The following is a 24,558-nucleotide window of genomic DNA, read 5'->3' on the forward strand; positions in this document are numbered from 1 at the left end:
TGCTGGGGCTGCCTCTGGTGCTGCTACCGCTGGTGCTGCTACCGCTGCCGGGGCTTGGACTTCTCTCCAAGCTCCGGAGGGGTCGGTGGGGATGCTCTGCCCTTGCGCCTCGGAGAGAGCCGGCTGCTCTCCTCTCCGGGAAGGCGCCGCTCCTCCTTCGATCTCAGCCAGAGTCACTGTCCGCGAAAAGCTGCGCCCCGTGCCCCCGTCCTCCTCCAGTACCCCAACCCAGGCCGGGGCTGACACTCCCCTTTGGCCGCCCCTGCGCTCCCCTGTCCCTCGCCTTGCTGCCTCCGGCAAGGGCTTGGGTGGGGAGAGGAAGGCGCAGGCAGGAGCTGTAAACTTTGTGTACAGATACTCCCTCTCTCCCTCCCATTTCGGAGAGGGATGTTTTCAATCAGGGCAGGGTCAGAGAACACTCTGCTGGTACCGGAGTACCAGAGGAACAGAGAAAAGCGGGCGTGGAGGTGTGATGGTGCTCTGCCCTAGGGCACGGGGGACTGGGGACTGGGAGCCTGCGGCTCACCGTGGGTGGACAGGGAGGCAACGGGGCGACAGCCTCATGAACCTAAAGGCAGATGCAGAGGCTGACGGTGATAAAAGCTAGGGGCAGTCTCTTAGGTGAGGGTGGCTGTTCGCGGTGCCCACCGGGATGCTCAGCGACACCGTGTGTGCTATCGCATTGGCCGTGGGCAGTTTCTGTGAAGGGGTGCATCAAATCTTGAAAAGGCAGTGAAGTTGGAGCAGAGTGTGTGCAGAGGTCAAGATTTTCTAAACTTCAGTCGATCCCGGGAATCATCGGTTTGGTCTGTCTCCTACCCTTTGTGAGAGAGCAGGACTGCTTGCTTGCACAGCTACTGATGTTGCCAATAATCCGGAAAGGTCCAAGTCCATCTTGGCCTGACGCTGGGAGGAGGTCTGAGGTTCTTTGTGTTCCCTCTTTCAGTTTTTCTTCAGGTGTGCAGAAAAGTGCAGGGTCTTTACCAGCTCTCCCTTCCAGGGAGGTGGTCCCTGCTTCCCCTGAAACCCAGCAGCAGGGACCGTGTGAAATGTGCCCTCCTCCGAGTCGTGCTCTGTGAGCTTAGCACGGTGCTAATATTTATCTCCTCCTCCTCCTCTCTCCCTTCCCCCCACAGATGCTGTGCATTGCTTGCAGACACAGCGTGCAGGATGGTGGGACACTAATCATAAATTGACCTTTGGTGACTTGGCAGGGCTGTTAATTCCAGAAGAGCACAGGAAAGTTTGGTCCAAACCATTAATAGCCTCAACTACAAATGTTTGAGAGACGGTGTAAATCCAAAGAGAGTGGATGCTCTTATTAATGATTTTGCAACCCCAAAGTCACTCTGTGCATCAGTCAAGCATTAATCTTATCTGAAGAAACAATTTCTAAGCGTTAGTTTGTTTCTGGCAGTCCTCTGCTTAACCTTTGCTGATCAGTTTTTCCCCTGCTCAGCAGTGTTATTGGATGGGCCCAACACAAAGCAGAGAGATGATGGTATTCCATCACCTTGATGTTAGTAGTTGGAAGCAGAGTTAATCTATTTGGTTTGCAAATCTGAATTTGAAGCCATCTCGAGTGTCCTTTAAGTGTGAAATTATGTATATGCAAATACTTTTATATACCTATGTCTATGGCTTATGTGCAACAAATGTAGAGTTCACATCACAGTAATCTCGGATGATACTTGCTGACTTGTGTAAAAAAAATTGTGAAGAGAGTGATATTTCATTGCAGAATATCTTATGTAAATTGAATATTTTGTTTTGAAGATGTTAATCAGATTTTTTTAAGAGGGACACATAAAACTTTTTTTTTGCACGGATATTTTCCATGGTTGTAATGATTATCATACTGCTACACTAAGCAGAAGGGAAATAGTTCATATGGTGTCTGTGGAGGATTTTCTCCTACTTGTGTGTGAGGGTGACAATTCAGACTGTACAGCCTCAGGCAGGTGGTAGTATAAGCTTAAATATGACATATGGAAATGCACATCTGAATAAATCTATTTAATACAATTTAAAAGGGATTATATTTTATAGAAAATAGCATCAAAATTCAAATGAGTGTGATGGTTGAAAGGTATGAATTTGTGTGTATATATCCATAGCTAATTGGATTCTTGTGATTGAATATCTAAATTAATGCAATTTTTATTCACTCAGTGAAACATTAAAGGTTTGTCTTTTTTTTCTTTATGTCTGTCTCCAAGTCCAAACCTTAATGACTTACACTGGAGCCACCATAATGTAGGTGAATATATCAGTTTTCGGGGATATAAATGTCTGCTAGCAAATGAATGTTTTTAACCTCCAAAAATACTGAAAAGAGGGAAGAGAGCTATGAGTTCTGGAAACTATGGCTAAGATAATTTTTAGATATGGCAGTAGAATTTTATCTCTTGCTAGTTGTGTTTCATTCTTACACACTGGAAGTTACTAGGGTAGTTGTTTTTTTTTTTGTTATAATAGTCTACATTCTTTGAATATTTCAACGTCTCCTGAAAAGCAGATTGATTAAAACTTGGAGAGCTGAGGTGTCTAATACCAATTTAAGTGCTAGACTTGGGCAATAAAACTAATTCTAACTTTTAGGCTGCTAGCCAATTCATTACGGAAATTCTTCCAATTCAGCTTTTATTCTGTTTTGTGACTGAGGGAGCCCTGGCTAGGAATCAAGTGGAAGATACTTCAATAGTATGTTTTCATTTTATTGAAAAAAAGAAAAACAAACCCTCAACAAAAAGCTTTCATTTGGAGAGAATTTTCTGGTAGAATTTACTTTTTCAAGAATTTAATTTCCAAAAACCCAAGTAGTAAATCTTAATCTGATTGTAAAGAAGGAATCTTTATTTTTTTATTTTTTTTTAACAAGGTGTAATGTTTACTTCTGCCGTTTTACACCGATACCTTGCTTTAAGTACTTGTTACCTTGTCTGTCTACTTCCTAAATACCTTCAAATTCTATCCACAGTATTCATGAAGTCAGGACTCAAGCTGTTTTCCCCTTCAGTCATTGATTCTGTTCAGAAAAGTGATTTGAAGACAAAAATGATGCCTAAATCTTGATGGAAATACATGGCCAGAAGAACTGCGAGAATTTGTCCTTACTTTTTTGTTTAGTGATACTTGATCATTAACTTCTATTTTGCCTGCTTTTTTCAGTGTAATCTTGAAGTGTTTGTTTACAGAAATTCATTAATAAGTAAATTGAATGGTATATTCTTCTGACAGTCCAGTATTTTCCAGTAGACCTCATTGTTCTGATACCTTTACAATGTTAAAACTGCTTTTGTTGTAAGGTTGGATGGTCAGCTGAGGAGTTTTACCAGCCTCTCTGTTTTTGTATTCTGACTCTGGGAATATCATGGTTTCTGCAGTGGAGATTCCAGGCCAGAATCGAAGAGACATCCAGCCAGTCTGACCACTTAGCCTGTCTCCTCACTTTTGTTAGGCATGAACTGTACATGAAACTTTTCTCTGGGGCCTTGAAATATCAAATATATGTTAAAGGCTATGTAGTAGGCAAGCTTATGTGTATCCGTCATATCTTCATCAAGGTATCACAGTGTCTTTGAAACTTAGAAACTGTAGTCATTGAGGATGGGAGTAATTAAAACATCTTTATAAAATCTGTTTCCCTGCAGCCTAAATATGCTTTTCTTTACAGTGCCCTGGCATTCCTGCATTGTTTGATATTTTGCTTTTCTCTAATACTACATAAAGGAAATACTCATTCTTGCAGCCATTACATTTGACCGGTGTGACCCTTCTTTGAAATAAATTTGATTGTAATGTGGTGTGCTGCTCAGATCAGAATAGGTCATTTGTGTAGTGTGAAACGGGACTGTGCTGCCTTTGTTCTTTTGGAATCTTTCATACTTGTGTCACATTAAAATTCATATGACACAATTTTGTACTGCACTGGCTGTGTTTATAGGCTGAAACTTTCTTGTAGCAGATTGGAATCCCTTTGTTGCCTCCTAATAAACTAAGCTGTGAGGATTTCATGCCTTGCTGAAGTGCTGTTTCTTAGAAAAAAAATAATTTGATGTCACATTAGGAAGTCTAATTAAAAATTAACTTGTGTCACTTTGATTGTCTTGTTTTGAGCCATATCAACCTTTGAAGTCATAATCTTATTGTTTGTTTGGTTTTGCCTTTTTTTTTTTTTGTCACACCTTGGCCATGGAATGAACGAATTCTATCTCTTGGAAATTTTCACTCCATTTGTTAATAATTACTAATTTTTCTGTGTTTCCACATACTAAGTGGAATTATTTTCTGGGTGCTTCAGTTTATACTCTAATACACCTATCCAAAGAGAAAATTGTACCTGCCAGTCAGTCTTGATTGAGTAATAAAGGGTAGGTTGCTCTTAGTCACCAAATTAGAAGTTTTACCATATAACCTCCCCCTATTTTTTAACCATACTTTTAGGTCATTACAGGTACCTTTTCTGTAAATGAACAAAGTGTTTCTCCTTCAGCAGTTAACCCCGTCTTCAATCAATCAGGACTAACAAAGCTATGAATACAAACCACTGATTGCAGTGTGGTTCCTCTTGAAATAGTGCGATATGTGTCTTAAAAAAAATCCTAACATTCAGTTGATATTGTGTGGATATTTTGGGCGAAGAAAACAAAGGGACCTGCAAAATTTCTTGGGTTTGAGATTACATTGATTGATGGCGCTGGCTCTGCGAGTGGGTCGTGATGAATACAAGAGGGCAAAGTAAAGGTTCTTCTATTTCTTTGAGTTGCCATAACATATACTAAGAAACAAACAAGCAGATGAAAAAGTACAGGCAAGTAGTGCACCAGGAATAGATAGCTTTTCCATAGATTGTTTTGTATTATTATCTGTGGGAAAGGTGCTCAGCCTGGTTGTAAGCACGGAGATTGCCTTTTATATAACTGCGTCCTGACAGGTGATATAAACTGTGAGTTGAGTCTTGGAGTATGAAAATAATTCAAATGATACTATAAAACCTTAATTCCTGTTTTTAATGAATTTTAATTTTTATAAAGCGTCAGATGGACAGGATTTAGATTGCAGATTCCTTTCTAGTAAAGGAGTTTCTTTTTCACGATACTTCAAGGCAACCTGGGATATGGAATTAAAAGGATTTCACCATAATCCACTAAAGAACCTAGTCACATTCTCTACTTAATACTGAAAGCATCATTTAAAATACCAATAATTACTGCTTTCAGTCCTTCTGCTACAGTTATGTGAATGGATTTGAAGAATTAAAAAGAAAATACATGGATTTCCAATTCGGTCATTATGGAAAGAACAGTCATCTTGAGCTTCTGACCAGTTTTTATTGATTAAGCATATTGTACAGGAAATTGAAAGAAATATCTTGCAGCCATGGTAAACAAGGACAAAAAGTCCCACAACTTTTTATGCTAATGTTTGTGTTAAAGGAGCTTGTGAGTCAGGCTTGCGGTAAGCACTTTGAGGTTGCTGTTCTTCCCAGTTATTTTCTTCATGTGCTTTCCCATCTCTTAATTCCCAAGAGGTGTGATAGCCGAAGGTCTAGTAATTCTGTAATGGATGGCACTTACTTAGAGTCAAATAGTTCTCTTTTGTAGATAGCATATCACAGCCATGTTACCAATGGATTATAGATGCTTCTATTTTTACTCTTGTGTGTAATACTATTGGCCTCAGTGAGATTACGCTTCAGCTATAGTAAGATTACACAAAGAAATGTTTGTACAGGCTCTCTCTCACTTGCATATTTTGAGATGGTAAGATTTTATTGAGAATTTATTGTATCTTCTGTAAGGCCTTCTGTTTTTTTCATTTAGGAGTCTGTCATTTTTGTCCTATAATGGACATTAAAACCTGATGAAAAGACCCAGAGAAAAGACCTGAAGTCAATTTAAGGAACCCATTAACTTTGGTGGCTTTGGTTCAGTGTCCATGTGGGAACATTAGCCACATGCATAGAACATGAATTTCCTTGTTGTAAAATGCCTTTCAAATCCCACTCAAAGGAATTGTCCTTTCTGAAATTGGTAATTATGGAAGGAACATGCTCTGAGTCCTTGAAATATACAAGGAATTATTCATGTAATTCCAGTAGTGAGTTTTCTTCCTAGTTTTTTAGAAATAATCTCTCTTCAAATCATTCATTCAGATTTCTGCAAGCAGTGCAAAATGCTTTATAGCTGTTGCCTGGCAACAACATATTCAGGCAACAGCATATGTGAGTCAGTTGTTAGTTATATGTTTATATATGTGGCTGTGTATAGAGCATATATTTTAGATAATAATGATATATTTTAAAAAAATAAACAACATGCTATTAAGTGTTCTTTTTAAAAATAATAAAATTCAAATAAAGGTTTTGGAGTCTACATTATCCTGGAAAGTTTGTCTTTTGTTTTAGGTTATCTGAAAGATCAGCTAGCTGAACAGCTTTTCACAAATGTCATGTTGTAGTTAATATACTTCCATTCAGTCTGAGCGAGCAGTGTAAAATATTCTCTTTGTTGAAGCAATATTTTATATGTATGGATGCTAAATTATATCCCTCACTGTTCTTTAAATTAATAATGTGTTATTGAACCAAAATGTGGTGTTTTACTGTGTACTGTAACCTTTCATATGTATTTTAAATAATAATTGTTAATGTTACACTGCAGGTTTTGTTTTTAAACTTTGCAACTTGCAGAGCAACTTTTAAGATTCAAAATGATTATGGTGTATTATTGTAATGAATCATAGTTGGGTTGAAATTTTTTTTCCAGAAAAAATACAGACTTCATCTCTAAATACTATGAAATTTCTTGAAGGAAATCAATAAAGAAAAACAAAGAAACCTTTTGCTACTGCGGAGAGAGTTTTTATGCAGTAGGACAAAATTGTAAACTTATGAAAAAGATTTTAGTGAGAGTACAGTGTGTGCAGTAACTATCTTGACACTTATGCACATAAATGCTTACTTTTGATTAATGTTTTTTTTAGTATTCAGAAAAAGTGTTCACACATGTCTGAGGAAGAAAACTGTGTGGTTGATAAGTACTATATCTTAAAACTTCGTACAAGTCAGGAGAGTTACACAGTGAGATCTGCAGCTGGCATCAGACAGGAATACTCTTACTGACTAGGATAGGGTAGGGTAGGATAGCTTTCTTGGAAAGAGTTCTGAAAATGAATGTTAATTTTGAAGTCTACTTAGAAATGAAGGGGGGGATTAAAAAAACCACATCTTTTAGCTAGTAATGAAGTACACTTCTTTTCAAAAGTCATCTCCTCTGCAAAATGGGTCTTCCAGATTCTAATGCTTTTTATTAATTGCCATGTGTGAAACATGGCATTGCTATCATACTGAGAGGTTACAAGCCCATGCAAATGGAGCCTCACAGGAATTACTGTTCACTTAAGATGCACATAAATTAGGAAGATAATTAAGGGAAGTGTGTAAATCTTTCAAAAGATTGATCTTCTTTCTTTCTGTTGTTCAGTTGCCAAAATGTCCCTCATCATCTCTGGCTTTTCTGGGCTGAACTTTGGAAAGGTTGTATTCATTAACATGTCTGTGAGGAATTAGAAGCACACAGCATTGACTAGATCTGAAGAAAAAAGTTACACTGTGTCTGCTGGAGGAAGGGCTCTTTGGCATATTTCCCCTACCTGTTCATTGCAGAAAGAATTAATAGCAAAGTTTAATATCGAAAGGCTGTCACCACTGTAGAACCAAATTACTACCATCTTTGACAAAGAAGCCTTTGATACTTCCAATACTCTTTGTTTGTCCCTGGATTTTTTTCTTTATGTGAGACAGTCTTGCTTTGAGGTACCCTGCCCTCAGAGTGAATTGTACGTTCTTCGTTCCTCATGCAAACACTTTTTTTTCCTGCAAAGAGAAAACAGTGCATGAAGTCTTAAAAACTAAGAATACAAAAGAGTTTTTTGACTGAGTCGTCATAATTAGTGGTTTTGTACAGAGCCTAAAAAGAAGAGGAAGCTTCATTTTAACTGAAGTTGACATGTCCAATTATTAGTCACTAGATTAGTATGATAATAATAATGTGTATGATAAGCATAATGTATATAAAATAGTATGACAATAAATACCCTAACAACAAAGGGTGGAGGTTAATATTTCATAGCTGCAGCAAGGTTATTAAAATAAAAGATCTTTTACTGAGTTTTATTTCCTGTACTTCTAATATCCTACACTACAGAATGAATTCTAGAGCTTTTTGCACTGATGATGAAATAACCTCCTTTGAGAAGACAAAAATCTTTGTACTGACATGTTGGACTCAATATTAGAGATGTTAAATTTTAGTCTTTTGCAGAGATGTAATTTGTAATCTTGAGCACTTTGATTCATTCCAGCCTTATTCTCAATTATACTAAGCCCACTGTATGCTACATAAATTAAATCTAAAGCTGTGTTAAGGCCCCTTATACCACCATAGTGAATGCTTTTAGTGAAAATGGGAAACGGGCTTTTTGAGCTTAACTTTTCTGTTTGTAAAATTAGTATAATCTCTTTTCACCTGTGATTGCTTTATTTTGTCTGTCTCAGCTGTAAACTCATGTTCAGTTCTCCTTTAAAGTTGGGTAAGTTGGCTCACACTAACTGTGGTCAAAATATTATTAGGTGCTACAACTCTATAGAAAACACTGGGGTAATTAATATTTCACTCTTAATAATTTGAATTTCATAACTATGGAATGGCTGAGGTTGAAAGAACCTCTGGAGGTCACCTGATTCAGCCTCTCTCTCAGGCACAGTCACTGTCTATTTTAATGTTGTATGGAGACTTTCAGTTGAAAAGAAACTTCTGGTTGTGTTTCATTGAATTCTTCTATGGAATTATTTAATTTTTTTTTTACAATCAGGATTTGTTCTGTAATTGATTTTAGATTTTTGTATATAAAGAAGGAAAAATATTGTTTGTTTTCCACCTAGATCTTACTGATAGAAATGATTGCTCCTCAGTTTTCTTCTTAGAAACAAGCATCAGGAATAGGAATGCAAGAAGTCTGAAGCTCATAACTTTGATTAGCCTTATGTCTCTTTTGCCTTGAGACAGAATTATAGCACAAAATTTAAAGTGTTGAAGAATTTCACTTTTAAAAGTAGATATTGAAATGTTTAAGGTAGAATTTTTCACATCTTACTTGGCAGAACAATCCTGAAAGCTTGTCTTGAAAAATACAGTGCATGAGACAATTTCATAACTGCTTGGGTTGCTGGTCTGCTGTTGTGGGTGTAAATTTCTGACCTCAGCCATGCAGAAAAGCTGTATTTGTCAAATATATGGCACATAAAGTAGCAAATATATTTTAAAGCAGGGGGAGGAGTTAAAGACATTACTGCAACATCTTTTTACTTTCTTAGTGCAGTGTATCACAGTCAGATTTTGAGAAGGCATCAGTTGCCTCATCTCCAAATTTTATAAAAGCCATATTCTTCCATAAAAAAGTTGGAGACCCCTTACTCTGTAGGCTTATATGAAGCATTCTTCTATGAAATGCTGATGCTTAGCCTTAAGTTGTATGTTTTACCCATAACATCTTGTGGCCCAGCATGGGGAACATGTATTTGCATGGTCCTGTAGAGGAAGGTGTGTGTAACTCTGTGCAGGTTGTAGGGTGAATCAGTTGAGTCCCCTTGCAGAGCCTAGAGATAACAAAATTCATTGTTTCTGAGGAATTCTACCTACACAAGATGTGCAGTAAAAGGGCACTATAGAAGCATTTATTGAGTGGAAATACATAAATTTGGAAAAAAAAAAGAAATACCAAATTATGATTTGCACATAATATTTGCCTATAACAAGAAAAAGTATTTTTTTTCCTGCAAAAAAGGAATAATTTTGAGATCACTGAATGATCGGTATCTTCTTCAGTGTGTCATAACTCAAAGAAAATAGGGTTGAAGATGTACTGGGTAGCTTTTGCTAATAAGATTATTGGTTGAACCTTTTTTTATCGTTGAAGTTTTTATTGGTTGAAGTGTGTTTTCATTATCAACACACTTAGGTGGCAGTGTGTTCCCTCGTCATGTTACATTTTTCCAATTATTGAATAATGTGGATGTCTGGGGTTTTTTTGATAATGAAAATTCTAATGTAGGACCTTCCAAAAGGAAAAATAAGAGAAAAGAAACGACTTTTGGCTTTAAGTGCGAGCATGTAGATGAATTAGATCATCTGTTTCAGGTGTAGGTAATAGTTACCTTGATTAGATGTCACTGCTCAGTGTAGGCACATCTTTAATTTCTTCTGATGAGTTGTAAAATCAAACGTTTTTACAGGGAAAGCTATGAAACAGACAAAAAGTTTCTCAGCCCTTAATCTGTATACGTACATAAATTTTAGTTGGTGAGAATTAGTGAAAATTAGATTCGCAAAAAGCAGAGTGAAAAATTCTGAGATCTGTCTTCCCTGATAGAGCAGAATCTCTTACAGATATTATTCTCAATAATGACACGTCATGTAGTAAATAGATAAAGAATGTAGCAGAAGGAATAAGGAGTGAAAGAAAGGAAGCAGTCTGCTGTAGGCTGATGTTGCAGAAAAACAAGAATGGAATAATTTTTATGGTCCCAGAGGTCTTAATAAAGGAGAAAACTGCAGTTTTTAAAAGGTGAAGTAGATACATTAATGCAAAGGCTCTATTTCTAGAATATAAGCTATTACACATTATAGGACTCGTCCAAGACCCAGGGGCCAAATGGAATATTGCGGAGTCACGGCCATTTCAGAAGGTTCAGGTTATTTTGAAGAATTAGGTCTGAATGCCTGTAGTGTGTCATTAGAGATAACTCTTTTCAGACACTTCCTAATCATTTGGGATGAAGATAATGCTTACAAATCGTGAAAGGGAGCTGTAACTAATGGTAACAGCTTAGCAGCTGGTGGAGAACATTGGCTAAACTATCGGAATTAGGAATCTGAGGTACATTGAAAATGGAAACCTCACAGTGAGACGTAAGGAGGAATCTGTGGAGCAGCCATGGAATAGATTTGCATGAGATTTATGGGCATTGAGAGGAAAATTTACACTGGTGGACCTCATAGTGTATTTATTTGAGGATAAACATTGCTCTAGCAGCTTTTATACAATAATATACCTGCAGTGTTTAGATGTATTGCTTTGGGATTTTTTGAACTGAAGGAGAAACTAGAAAAGTAAATACTACTTGTAAATATTTTTGACATGATTTTGACATGATTATAACATAATGCAGTGTATGTCACAAGAGAACCCAGAGGTTAAATATGTTTCGAAATGGTTTTAGAGGTGTATTTTCCAGAATTCTTGATGTCAGAAAATAATTTTTGCCTGTATTTTTTTTCCTCTCCCCTCTGAAAAGGAAAATTAATAATTTCTGCTGTGTTTCTGTATACTATTTTATGTCTTACAGTCATTTCACTTAAAAAAAGAATATATAAGGTGAATCTGTCCTATGCTGCAATCTAAACAAAATTTGATTTGAAACTAGTGAGATGGTGTATCTTGTTTAATTCTTCAGAATGTTCTCTTTCTTCCACCTGCAACTTACCTGAAACATTTCCTAGACCAGCATAACTAGTTAATTTTCTGACAGCAGAACTAACAGTTTTTCTTTCTGTAATTTGGAAGTTACTCAAAAGAATACATACCCATTCCCATTTAAACAAACAATACTTACCTGATTTACTTGTACTGATTAAAAGGGATTGAACTAACGGGCTTAAATATCTGCTTGTGGGTAGAAAAGTGTATGAAGGAATACAGTTTCCTTCTGTGCATGCCAGGCTTTTAAGTTTAGGAAAATAAAAAAAGTTGTAAATGACATTGATTTTGTTGGCCTGAGCTAACCTGCAGTGGTGGCACAGCGACAGGGCTGAGCCGAATGCACAATAGATGAAATGAGTTAAATAGGAGATCTGAAATGGGGAATGCTGCTAGCCACCCTTTGAAGTCAACTTTAGAGAGCTATAAAACAAAGCACAGGTGACTGCAGAGCCATTAAGATGATCGTGACTGAAATAGTGAAAATGGAAACTCAGCTAGCAGTGCATAATTACAAAGAGATTCTTGATTTTTGGCACTAGTGTTTGTTCATTAAGTTAGGCTTGCAGTGATATGAGCAAATACAGAGGAAAGACCTCTGGTAAAGAGGGCCAGATCAGCCCTTGATTGTGCAAGTGCCTCTGAAAGTGTTTGTGTTTGCAGCTATCTCGCGCCAGCCACAGGGCTCGCCATAGCAGTGCTTTGACCAAGTTTCATTCAGTCGGTCCTTTGTTACGGCAATTTCATAAAGTTCTGTCAATCCCAGCAAATGCTACTAAAACCTAAGCCAGGCAGAGCAGTTCCTCATCTTCAAAATTCTTTTTCTAGGTAGGCAGGTAGTTTCGGGACTGCATCCCATGGAAATGGGATTTGTTCAGATTTCATGCCTCAGCTTTTCTTCAGAATCAGGAGGGTTAAAAAACTTAATTTCTGAACCTAAAAATTGAAATTCTTGTGTAATATTTTGTCCTCAGAACCAGACGCCTTAGGCGTAGGCCTTTAATCCCTGTGCCCTAGTTACAGCAATTAAGGTTCATGAAATAAAAATTTTGTTACATGTGCATCTTGGTTTCTTCTTTTTTCTTCAGTTTCAAAATCAGTCTGAAATATTAATGATCATATTAAATGCACTCCGCTATGTGAATTACTGTTAATATTGCATTCTAGTTATCCTAAGAGATGCAGTGAATGGCATTTCCTAACATTTAGACTAAAATATATGTTCTCTTGCTGAAGGAAATCTTGACTTTAATAACACAGTTTCTTGTAGGTTTGCCTCTTTATCTGAATTTAAGTTAAAAAGTTGCTGAAGGTATGCAGCACTTTGGAAAACCACAGCTTATAATTGTTCATGACTTCTAGTGCTGCAGTGCAAATTAATCATTGTTGAGCTGTGCTGGGGAGAATGGACAGCATCGTAGTCACTGCCTGAAAGTGCTCCAACATCTGAGATGTTAAACCTATCCTTCAAAGTCTCGTGGTATTTTTTTTCACTGAAAGATTTCTCTCAACTTTAATCTATCATCCATTCCTGCCATCCTGTCTATGCAAATGAATTTCTGAAGCTTGATTATAACAGTTCTTTTCTCCTCCCACACTGTTGAAGAAATGGTCACTCATGTGAACAAAGTCCCCATCAGTGCAGGTTTTTTTTGGGATCAGGGAACCTGCTGATAAGGAATGAGGGTACTGAGATGGAAAAACAATTTCATTTAGATGGTTCAATAAAAGAAGTGTTGTCTGCATAGCAACAGGTATAGCCATGCTAGATTATATTTCACTTATAGAGATAGTAGTCCCTTTGGTATAGATATGAAAGCTCTCAAATGAAAAATTCACAGCCTTCTGGGGGGTTTGTTTTTGTTTTTGAAGGCAGAGGCGTATGTCACTGTAAAACAACTATATGTACTTTAATGTGGCCAGAAAAGAGGCACTTAGCTGTTCCACTGCAAAAAGAATGAGTTAATAAACCCGGCGCACAATCTGTCTCTGCTGTAGCTCTTGGCACACAACAGCTCTAATTGGTGGGAACTATTGAGGCCTTAATTGCTGATTTTGCAGTACTGCCATGTTTACTGATAAGGTTTAATGCAAGCTAAAATTTGTTAACTAGAGAGAAACAGTCACACTTGCATGAAGAGTGTGAGGACAAACAGCAGGCTTTTCTGAAGCACAAATGACAATGAGGTATTTCAGCACGTGGCATTGTTATATTTCTCCTTTGAGACTATTGATAGGCCTTTCTTTGAGCAGAAGAGTAAGAAAATCTTTGTGTCATGCAGCTAGTGCTGAAATAAACTTATAATTGAAGCAATAGTTTTCACCTCCTGATTTACATGATGTTGCTCTGTGCTGAATGGATGGAGGACCATTGTATTTAAACATTAAGACCTTTAATTCTTGAACTGAGGTATCTTCACATTTCATTTTTAACGTTATTACACTATAGTACAGAAGCCTTTTGAACTACTAACCTGCTGTTTCATTTCTGAACTATTAAGTTTAAAATCATTGTTACTTATATTTGAGTTTATGTAGTAGTAATAAAAATACCAAGTAATGATGTTATATGGCTGTTTATGTCCCAAAAAGCTAAAAGGGAAAACAAATAGAAATGTGATTTTTACTTAACATAACACTCTGGAAGTGCCATTATTTTGTGTCTTAGTATGTTTTTCATATACTGCTTGCATAGCTTAGAGAAGAGGAAAATGTAGGATGCTAGCTGATGAGAAACAGGTGCTGCTCTGTGTTCCAAATGAGTTTTTATTTCATGTTTGAAAAATGTGACAGTATTCAAAGAGATTTTATGCTTGCATATGATTAAGATCTATTTAATTTTGTTACTGGACATACTGTATCTAGTAGTATATTCTCCAAGCACCTCACGCAGTTCATAAAATGTGCATCTGCATATGTATACAGGAGCAGATAGTTTAAATACTTAGTGCTTTAATCCAATTTTTATTAATGTTCAGAAGATGAGAAATGTCATGTTCATCAAGTATACTAAAAAAAATAATAGTAATTAGCATCATATTATTTTTTTCTGCAGCTTAAATGGAAATTGTGTCTAACATACATTAATTATGATTGTAAATTTTCTTTACTCCTTAGGCCAATCTTGTTTCAAACTGTATTCAGTTAAGTTGTAACTCCATGTGGATCTATGACAGTGTAAAATATTAAAACTTGTATTACATGGTGTTTTAGATACATAGCAGGACAGCTTTACAGTCAAGTGGCTGGTTTTGAGTTTCCTCAGGGCTCTGCACTTCTGTAGTAGTTCTCGTTTAGTAGTTTTAGCCTTGAAAGGCTGATAGAGAAAAAAAAAACCCTATCATCAGTGAGGCCATAGTTAAAACTTATCTTCGTAGATGTCCCAAGTCCAAGTCAACAAGGGCTGTATCTTTCTGCTTTTATAAATCTTGGGGGTTTGCAAGTCTGGCTCACAAGAACAACCTTCTTTCCAGGCTGTTTGGCAGGTTTCTGTGGATATCTATGGAATGGGTAGCACTTTTTTCTTTAAGCAATCTGATTTAGAATCAGTTGTCTACTAATGTTCTGTTACCCACAGATGCAGCAAAATGTATGCAAATCCTGTTAAATTTACTAAAATTTGAACAGCAAGGTATTTCCAAGAAGAGTTGCGGGAAAGGCAGAATAATTTGCAGTACCACAGATTCGAGGTCTCTTTAGCTCCAAAGTTGTCAGCTTCAATGTGGGGTTAAAAAACCACAAAACATAAAAAAAACAAAGGGAAAGAAAAGAAGTTTTTCCTTTCTGTTACCAAGAGACAGTTACCAAAACGTATCTATCTACTCCCTTAAAACAGGAAAGGGTCTTCTGCCACACAGCAGTGACAGCAAATCATGAGCTTTCCTCTGCCTTTCCCTTTCACTTCACTGAAGTGTGAAACACAAAATATGAGATAGTAAGTTTTTAATAACAGAAAGTGGGAAATAAACTAATACGTTCTTGAACTAGGTAACATTTTAGAAATATTAACTCTTGCACTTAATCTGAATGTAAGTGTTCACAATATTATGTTATAGTTCTATCTTTAATTTTCTAACAGTAATTTTGAAATTGCATTTCCTGCATGGACTTTATGAACTAAATCACACTTGTTCTAATTCCTGTATAGTTACTATTATGTATACTGTTAATGCTCATGTAAGTTTTTTTTTTTTATCTCCTGTTCCAATTCTTTTCTTGGATACCTTCTTCCCCTTATAAATTGTGATGCAGAATTAAAATGTGGAGGACAGTTTTAGAAGAACAAAATATGACTTGTCTTTTTCTTTCTATGGCATATTTTAGCATAAATACGATGGTATCTTTTCTTCCTGCCTCTGTGCTGACAGAGATGGTAATTCCAATATTCTGTGTAAATAGCAAATCAAAGTTAGGAAACATAAAGTTGTATTTTAATGCACATTAAAATTTTGTGCTAATGCACATAATTTGCTTTATATTCTACAGTAATAATTCCACAATTTGGTCTGTCATTAGGTTTTAACTGTCCAGAAATTTCATTTGCTGTACCAGAAGTAAATAAATTTCAAATAGAAAATTACCTTTGTCAGTAATTATATGATACTTATATATTTGCCTAGTCTGAAATCAGTGGTTAAATAAATGGTTTGTTATTATTCCTTTCCTCTCTGTAATCAGTAGAGGGCTCTACCAAGCTAGTCAGGTTCTGGTCATGGTGGTTGCATTTGATTGAGGGATATGAGTAAGTAGTTAAGTTGTTTGCAGATAAAGGAGGTTCTTGATATTGTTGTTTTGTTGGGGTTTTTGTTTTTTTGTGGTTTTTTTTTTTTGTTTTGTTTTTAATTATTTTTCTTTATAAATTAGGAAGACAGTTCATGGATAACACAGTGTAGAGATTTCAGGTGCTAATTGCACTTAAGCGTTGCATTCCTGTGATTGACAAAGTCATATCCTGGGGCATCTTGTACTCATTCACTTGGTATGTATATGTATCAGCAAAATACCTTGGATTGAAGAGAATTTCCTGCTTTAAAAAGCAGTGGACTAAATGATTTAATTTAAATATAATAATAATAAAAGATTTAGTAAGAGTGAAACAATTGATATTTTCATGGCTGTTCCAGTTGAATTCCTCAATTCCTTTGAAAGGTTTTCCTGGGAATTCTTGTCCAGTATGTTCCTTTATTTGCTGTTGTCATTTGTATAAGGCAAACAGAATGAATAATAACTTATATTCTTCGGTCATGTCTGGTTTTAGGGCAGACATCTGATCTGATTTAAGCAAATAGAAGTTCTGCTACTCCAAGAGAATTTCTCCAAACTGTGGACAAAGGCACGCAGCCCAGGAAGAAAAAAAATAAAATAAAAAATGAGAAAGAAAAAAGGCTGAAATGAAGAAGCAGTTTGTTTCCATACTTGCATTTTCCCCTTACAACTCTTTGATGTATCATAAATGTAGCAAACGTGGCTATTAACTTGATTCACTCTCTTTCACAATACAATGTCGCTGCTCTGGAGAGAGATTTCAGACAGTGCTGGACAAGCAGAAAATAGACGTGGTGAAACAGAAGTAAGCTGTTGGGACTAGCAAATGAAGGAAACTTTAGAAACAATCAATATAATGTATGAAAAACATTTTCTAAATGAGGAATAAAGGAATATAAGTTGTGTAGCTAAAATTGCAGCTTATAGTTTTTTTAATATATATTTATATATTTTATATATAGCATTGCTGTACTTGTTAAAATGGGACTTTTAGCTCACAATACTTGGTAGTCTTGTGTAGGAGGGATTTTGCTGAAGGAGAAAAGGTCCTACCTTATTCCTTACTGTGGGGCTGCTTTAACTGCACATTAATATAATGGTGTGTTCTAACATGATAATATATAAGCTGCACGTATGTTGCAATACAGTCATTAAATTTTAAATGGTTGGCTAGATCTGCCTTTTGAATTTACTTTCCTGCAACTGCAGTGGTTAATAATGTATTATTGATGTAACTGGAAAAAAACCCTGTAAAATTTCACACACTTGACTGGTCAATTTGAAAACATAGCTAAATACATGATGTCAGATACCATTTTCAAAGAAGATAAAGCAAGCCTGGGATCATCCAGTTCAGTGATGCTAATCATATATGGTCAGGATAAACATAAAAGGGGAAGATAGGCTCATGTTTTAGTTCCAGGCTTCAGTTGGCCCTTTACTACCTACATTAAGGCAATTCAACAGTCATCTGTGATGAAGTATAGAAAATAAGCAGCTACAATTTGTGTTTTACTCTCTCAAACTTTCTGAACCTTTTTCTTATACACATCTGCTGCCATTGCTGTCAAGTCAGCAACTTATTTCAATTCCAGTAATCAAAACTCTGAAAAATTTCTTTCCTGCTTTTGTTTGCTCCACAAAAACAGCTTCTGTCAATATAATCTCCTTTCATTTTATGTAATCATTAAGATTAGAAAAGAAAATATGATCAAGTCCAGCCTTAGACTAAACACCACAGTGTAGACTAACCCATAGCAACAAAGTGCCATGTCCAGTTGGTTCTTTAATACTCCCAGGAATGGTTGATTCTACTTCTTCCCTGCACAGCCCATTCCAGCGCTTGACTGCTTTCTGTGAAGAAATTCTTCATAATGTCCCACCTGAACCTTTCCTCACACAGCTTGCGGCCATTTCCTCTTGCCCTGTCCAGGCTTAACTCTGTTCTTCACCCTTTTCCCTGGTGGAAATCTACTCATGTGACTACAAAGGCATAATTTCTGTTCAAGGTCACAGGACTTTGGGTTTACCAACCCTTACTGGCAGTTGGAAAAATTACATTTGGCAGCATGACTGTTTTCTTTGGAGCTCAGTGAATGCCAGCACACTGCTCAAGCTTTGCTCTTAGCTAATGTCTTCTCTACTGGAGGCCTTGAAAACTGCAGACAATTAAGATAATGGTTCTCTTGGTTTCATCTCTACAAACAGCCATCATACATCTTTGTCAGCATTATAAATTCCCTTTTTCATATTAGAAGTAGTAGTTGAGGTGATACACAGATCACAACCAGTATTGCTTAGGACACCTTTTATTCAGTAAACCAGTGTTCCTGTGCACTGTCTACCCAGAAGCAGGGAACTGTGCAGGGATGCCTGGAGGGGCTTCTAGCTAGGTGTTGAGGAGGAGCTTCGGAGGGCTGTTCACTTCTCAGGTCTGAAAATAATGCCGTAGCTTTTGTCTGTATGTTCCAGAAGTTGCTTTCTTGGGCAGCATGAGCTTTACAGCATCGTGTTGATGTTTCTACATCACTTGTCTGTGGCCTTGTCCTTCTGACAAGTGATCAGCATCATGAGTGTGGCAGCTCTTGCTCAGCTCAGTGGGACAGTTGGTCTCCAGAGCTTATCAGTCCTTGGGGAACTTTCACATGCTGCTTTCTCAGCAGTGTTAGAGTTCAAATGTGTTTCCTCTCTTTGGACAGTTTTTGCTAACTAATTTCTCCATTCATACGGTTAAGAGCCTTGATGGCGCCAGGAAGTCACATGGTTTGATTTGCTGCTATGTGATTCTTGTCAGTGATGAGAGTAATCTTTTTCAAGCTCTATGTTCATATTTCACACTCCCTTTTCTGCCTGTCGTCTTGGTAGTAATCATCAGTATGAGATTAAATCTGAATAAGGAGCTTCCAGCAAGTGGAACTGATGCAAAACTAAGTGCTGAGTGAGAACACAACCCATGCAGAGTGAAAGAATGCCAAGGTCTTTATTTGTAAAGCACAGATAGATACATGTGATAAGAGTAACAGTCTACTTTATGGAATTGAGAATCAGTGTCCTTTCATGTAGCTAATGTGACTGCTCAGCAAAATTCACTCATTTTTTTTTGTTTGTGTGTTTATGCAATGATGCTACACTGATGGAAAAGCAAGCAGGAAGTTGATTGAACACAACATTAAAAGCCCAGATTGTTTTGAGATGTAAGTACAAACTTCCTCAAAACATACACTACATACACACCAGTTCAAACACCGTGTAAGTCTTTATCTTTGCAGTCTTCCCTCTTACATTGCTGGACAAATTCCGTGATACCTTAATTTAGGGTGAAATAGCTGAATATTTCTCTTTACTGGTAACATTGTTGGAAAGGTTTTTGCATAACTGAACATGCATTTACACTAGTGAATATAAAAGTCACTTTATCCTTTTACCTTGTAGTCTGTGGACTTTCATACCTGAATGAAATGCTGATTTATTAAATGAATACCTCTTTGAATTGTTTTATGTAATTTCTAACAAAAGAATAAATAATTGTAGTAATTAAAGGACAATGTTTGACACTTAAAACTCCTTGTTGCAGTTGAGTTAAACAAAAACAGTAATTTCTTGTTGCAAAAATAAACAAAAGAGAAATTTCCTGTGTGATTAATAGTTTCATTAGAGTTGTTATCTGACATTTTTGTCTAAACTCAAGTTGCTTACTATAATAGCTATGCATCTGGATGGTGAAAGAGATAACAAAGGAGCAGGAATCAAATAAAGGAATATATTTAATTTCACCAAAATTACTTTCGACAAATTGTCAGAAGTCATTTAACTGATTTGAAAAATTCTCTGAGGTGTGTCTCTGCAGCTCTGCTTAGAAGGCCATGCATAAGCCAGACAATGAAAACTTCACGTATCTAAAGCATTTCTGAATTGTCAGTCAGTGAATAGCAAGGTATTATACTGATTTGAAGTTATTGTAATATGTACTGTGACAGAAGCTTCTTCCTCCATGCATGTTTCAGTAGTGTTTCACAGGGCTTCTATTGAAAGTTCGCCTCTGGAATGACAGGAATGACAGTATTGGTAGCTTAGAGTCAGATCCCAATATAAAAAGAAAATCTTGATTTCAGTCTGTGGGATTTTAAGCTGTTTTTATCTTATATAAGATAGGATTTTCCTTCCTTGTGTTATGCACTCTTTAATCTTCCCATCAAAAATGGGAACATGGGTGGTTATCTTCTCACAGAAACCTGAATCTAAGAATTTACAAAGTAACACTGTGAGAAATTGAATTATTTGGGTTTAAAACTGACTGAAGTATGTTAATATGTGCTGTACACTTGTAGGCCTGGATTCAATATTTTCTTGAATTTACTTGAGGAGTATTGAGACCTCAGGCATTTCCTGGCTTTTAGATAAAACCAGCTTAACAATTTTATGTCTGAAAGGCCTTTGAGCAATTTCTATGTGGTATTGGCCTGAAACTCTTGTATTATCAATGCTTTAAATTCTCAGAAGACAAGTGCTCCTGAAGCCTGTGTTTCCTATATGCAATTGTTTTGTGGGTGTTTTCCTTGAAGCTTATGAAATGATGCAGTACAATCTTATGTCAGGCTCTGTTTTTATACACTATTTCTTGTTCTATATACTATTTCACTATCCTTCTCTTATAAATACATCAGTCTAGCACAGTGAAATTAAAGGAGAGCTTAGCTGAGTTCAGTACGTATCCAAGCACATAGGTAGCAGAGCACTGAAAGGATAAAGGTATCTTCATTTTACATATGGTGTAATAATGAGGCTGACTCTCAGTGTTGAATTCCAGGCCAATGTTAGTGGTCCTGCAGAAACCATGCAGGAAAGGATAGAGTTGTTCTTCCTGTACAGTGGATTTGGTGACCGTAAGGCTGCATGAAGAATTTTGCACAGGATAACTAAAAGTCTTCCTGGAGAGAGCTTGGCCATCCCTTTTTTTCAAACCCTGATGGACATTTAAAGGTCTTATAGCAGTGGCATTCAGACACTACTTGCACAAACTGTTATGCTGTAAAATGTTTTCCATTATGTGTTACATGTGTTGTGTGCAGTACAGTGTGGCTCGGTGACAAGTCATGCAGTAAATAACGTCTTTGTGTGTGTATATGTTAGAAGCTTTGCCTTAGCACCGAGCAGGTCGTCCTGCAAGGAGAATGGCAGTCAGATGGGGAAAAGCCCATTTTTGGGAAGCATTCTTGTCTGTGTGTTTGTTGTTACACCATCACTGTCATAAAGCTGCTGTGCGCATGGTTTCACATTCCTGCGTACCTGAGACTGCAGGGAGTGACTCCCATTCTCCTCATGGCGTTGGGCTGTGGACTGGGCAGGGAGGTCTGTGCTGAGGGTGCTAGTGGATGCTGGATGTAATGATGTGTTTATCTGCCAGACATAATTACTAAGCATGTGCATGTCATGTATCAAATAACTGGCAATTCTCTGCACTCCTTTCAACAAGGTTGGCTGAGCCTAGACATACAAAGCTATTGAGACTTCATGTTCTTTTGGGTTAAATCTCACTCTTTTTTTTCAGGTTTTTCAAGAGGATGTAACCCAAATCCTAAGATCTGTAGGATGTATTTGCTGAGAATCTTTTAAAACCCGTTTTTATGTAAAAAGCACAGCTGTATGAAACAAGTGTTGCAACTCTTTTCTTTCCTTCACAGCCATAATGGAAAGCCCTGCCACTTCCTGAGATCTTTTAGAGCAGAGAAACCAATTTGTATAATATAAATTGGTTTCATTTTGTGATGTCTTGTTACTATTCAATAACAAGATTAAAATAATTTAGCACCTATTTTTAGCTTGGTTAGCATTCATAGGGCTGTTTTAATCAACCTGACTTCAGAAAGATTCCATTATGTTAAGCTTATCCCTGGCTGCAGATGAAATAATTCTGGATTAATGTCATCAAGGTGTGCTTTGAAGGTGGGAGAGTAGGCCTTACATTGATAGCAACTGTATTAATAGCAGAATGTATAATTTTTCTTGCAAAAATGGGAGAAATTTTCCTTCGGTCATGCATTCACATGAGACTGAATCTCTTTTTAGTGTGGGTAAGGTGCCCTGAGAAGAGTAAGGATGCTGACAGAAGAATAGGAATCAAACTATCTACTCACTAGAGATTCAATTTAATATATTACTATTTCATATGAAATTAGTTGCTTCAACACTAATAAAAGAGTATTATTTTAAGGGTGACTTTTTATGAGAGTGGTGTAGAACTTCTCTAGCAAGTCTGACTTACTTCCTCACTTTTTTCTTTCTTTTATCCTGACTTCTCAGTGATGCTTTGACTGATTTCATACCTTCTTTACCAGAACTCTGTATCATTTTAGCTCTGTTTTCCTCTACAGTTACTCCAGAAGTTACCCCGAAGCCCATGGGGTCCACTTTATGTCTTGCTCACAATGTTTAAAACTCACCAGAGTTCACCTTTCCATTTTACTTTTCATCGGTAAAGTGGAGATGATGTCAGCTAAAAAGACATAACATGCCTTTTGTCTTTAACAAAATATATAACAACCTATACTTGCAGTATGAGCCTTCTATCAAAAATCTTGAGTGCCTGGCTCACTTAAACCCTCTGCAGATCTTTAAGTAGAAGTGTAGATTTTTCATATCTAAACTTAAGTACATAAAAATCAGTGAATAAATGTACTAAAACAGGGCAAACTCAACCCTTTTTAATGAACATGTGTGTATGCTAATCAGTAGTATAATATGTTGGATTTTTTTTTAATTGTGAAATTAAATTCTTTCATTCATGGCTTCCAAAGGGTCTTATCCACTAGTCACATTTGGAAATGGACATCTTCTACCAATTTATAGTGCTTTTGTAACTACGAATTGTTTTCCATAACTTTTTGTACTGACAAAAAATGCAATTAAAATGTATCCTCCTGGGGGGGAAGGATCTTCTTAGGGGATTATGCCACTTATATCATGGTTAGACAAAGTATTTCAGCCCTGTTTAATAGTTTATTCTAGTCATTATTAGGAGAATACAATTTCAGGTGTGCTAAATACTAAGTATTTATACATTTTCACATTATAAATGTGTTTTTCCCTTTAGAAAATATGATCTAGGTTCTTTACAAAGCTTACATCTTAAGTTATACTTTTCTCTAGTATGTATAAATCCAGCTATGCATACAGTGATAAAAGAGTAGAGTTATAGCATTATGACTCTATTTATTTCATTTTAGTGATCTAATTATTTCATGGTGTAATATTTTATATATAAGCCCAATGCAGACTTCTGTTTTTAAACTCCTGGAGTTTAGTAGTTGCTCATCATTTTCAATTTGTACTAGTTCCGGACAACAGATATTGTTACTCAACAAAACAAACTTTTCCATGTCATTTGCTTCATTGTTGGAGGGCAACTGAGGACTAGTAGCAGAAATATGTTTGCAGAAGGAAAAGAGATTACAAAAAGACAATAACTGATAGTAACAAAGTATTTAATAACAGTATTGATGAGAGGTTTCAAATGCAAGTCTGTGATGGGCTACAAAGTTCATAGTTGAAATATTATGCCTGTGTTATGGATTTTTATCTGTAGTATTTAGGAGCTAGACTGAATAAGCTACAAGACACTGAATGTGTATGGAAGGGGAAAATGCTTTTTGCCAAGGGACAGAGAATGTTGCCATTATTTTTGTTATAAAAATTTACCCAAAAAATTAAAAAAAAATAAAATTCTGACATTGACCTTGGAAACAATCTGTGCTTCAGTTTCTTCTGCTGAATTCTATACAGACAGATTACAGAATTACTTTTGTGGCAATGTTTTTGTTGTTCCATATCTCTTTTAAGGTAGCAAAAAAAAGCAAGTCTCTGGTGTAGGGAAAAAAAAAACTACAAAAATAAGATTTCTAGGATATAAGAAGATTAAATTATTTTAACAGAATATCTGATGTTGGTTTGATTAACTGCAAGACATCAGAGAAAGTACAAATTAAAGCTAGGAATTACAGCATCTGTCTAATATCTAGGCACAAACTTCAGACAACTCCATCATTTTAAACAGCAAACAAACATAATTACCTTATGTACAGTCTTTGTTTTAGTGGAGGGAGCTTCAGTCAGATTTCTTTGTTCTGGTTTTAACACATCTTAAACTGTGTCTTTAAAAACATTGCAATTAATTAGAGTAAAAAAAACAAAACAAAAACTAACAAACTAATATTTCCAGCAAGCCTAACACCTATCCAACCTTGATAACAAATGGTT

At 36.4% G+C, this 24,558-nt stretch overlaps 1 protein-coding gene and 1 long non-coding RNA gene across 2 annotated transcripts in view; both read left to right on the top strand.

Moving 5' to 3' along the window:
- The window catches only part of DOK6 (docking protein 6), a 253,203-nt gene that overhangs the window by 550 nt on the left and 228,095 nt on the right, over positions 1–24,558 (top strand). The gene's annotated exons all lie outside the window — the stretch shown is intronic.
- On the top strand, positions 16,410–16,924 carry LOC147655521 (uncharacterized). The gene is made up of 2 exons (XR_015288266.1): positions 16,410–16,519; positions 16,799–16,924. It is a non-coding gene; the product is annotated as an uncharacterized LOC147655521 (long non-coding RNA).

The sequence above is a fragment of the Cyanistes caeruleus genome, chromosome 1 (assembly GCF_971803275.1).
Source record: "Cyanistes caeruleus chromosome 1, bCyaCae1.hap1.1, whole genome shotgun sequence".
NCBI classification, from domain to species: domain Eukaryota; kingdom Metazoa; phylum Chordata; class Aves; order Passeriformes; family Paridae; genus Cyanistes; species Cyanistes caeruleus.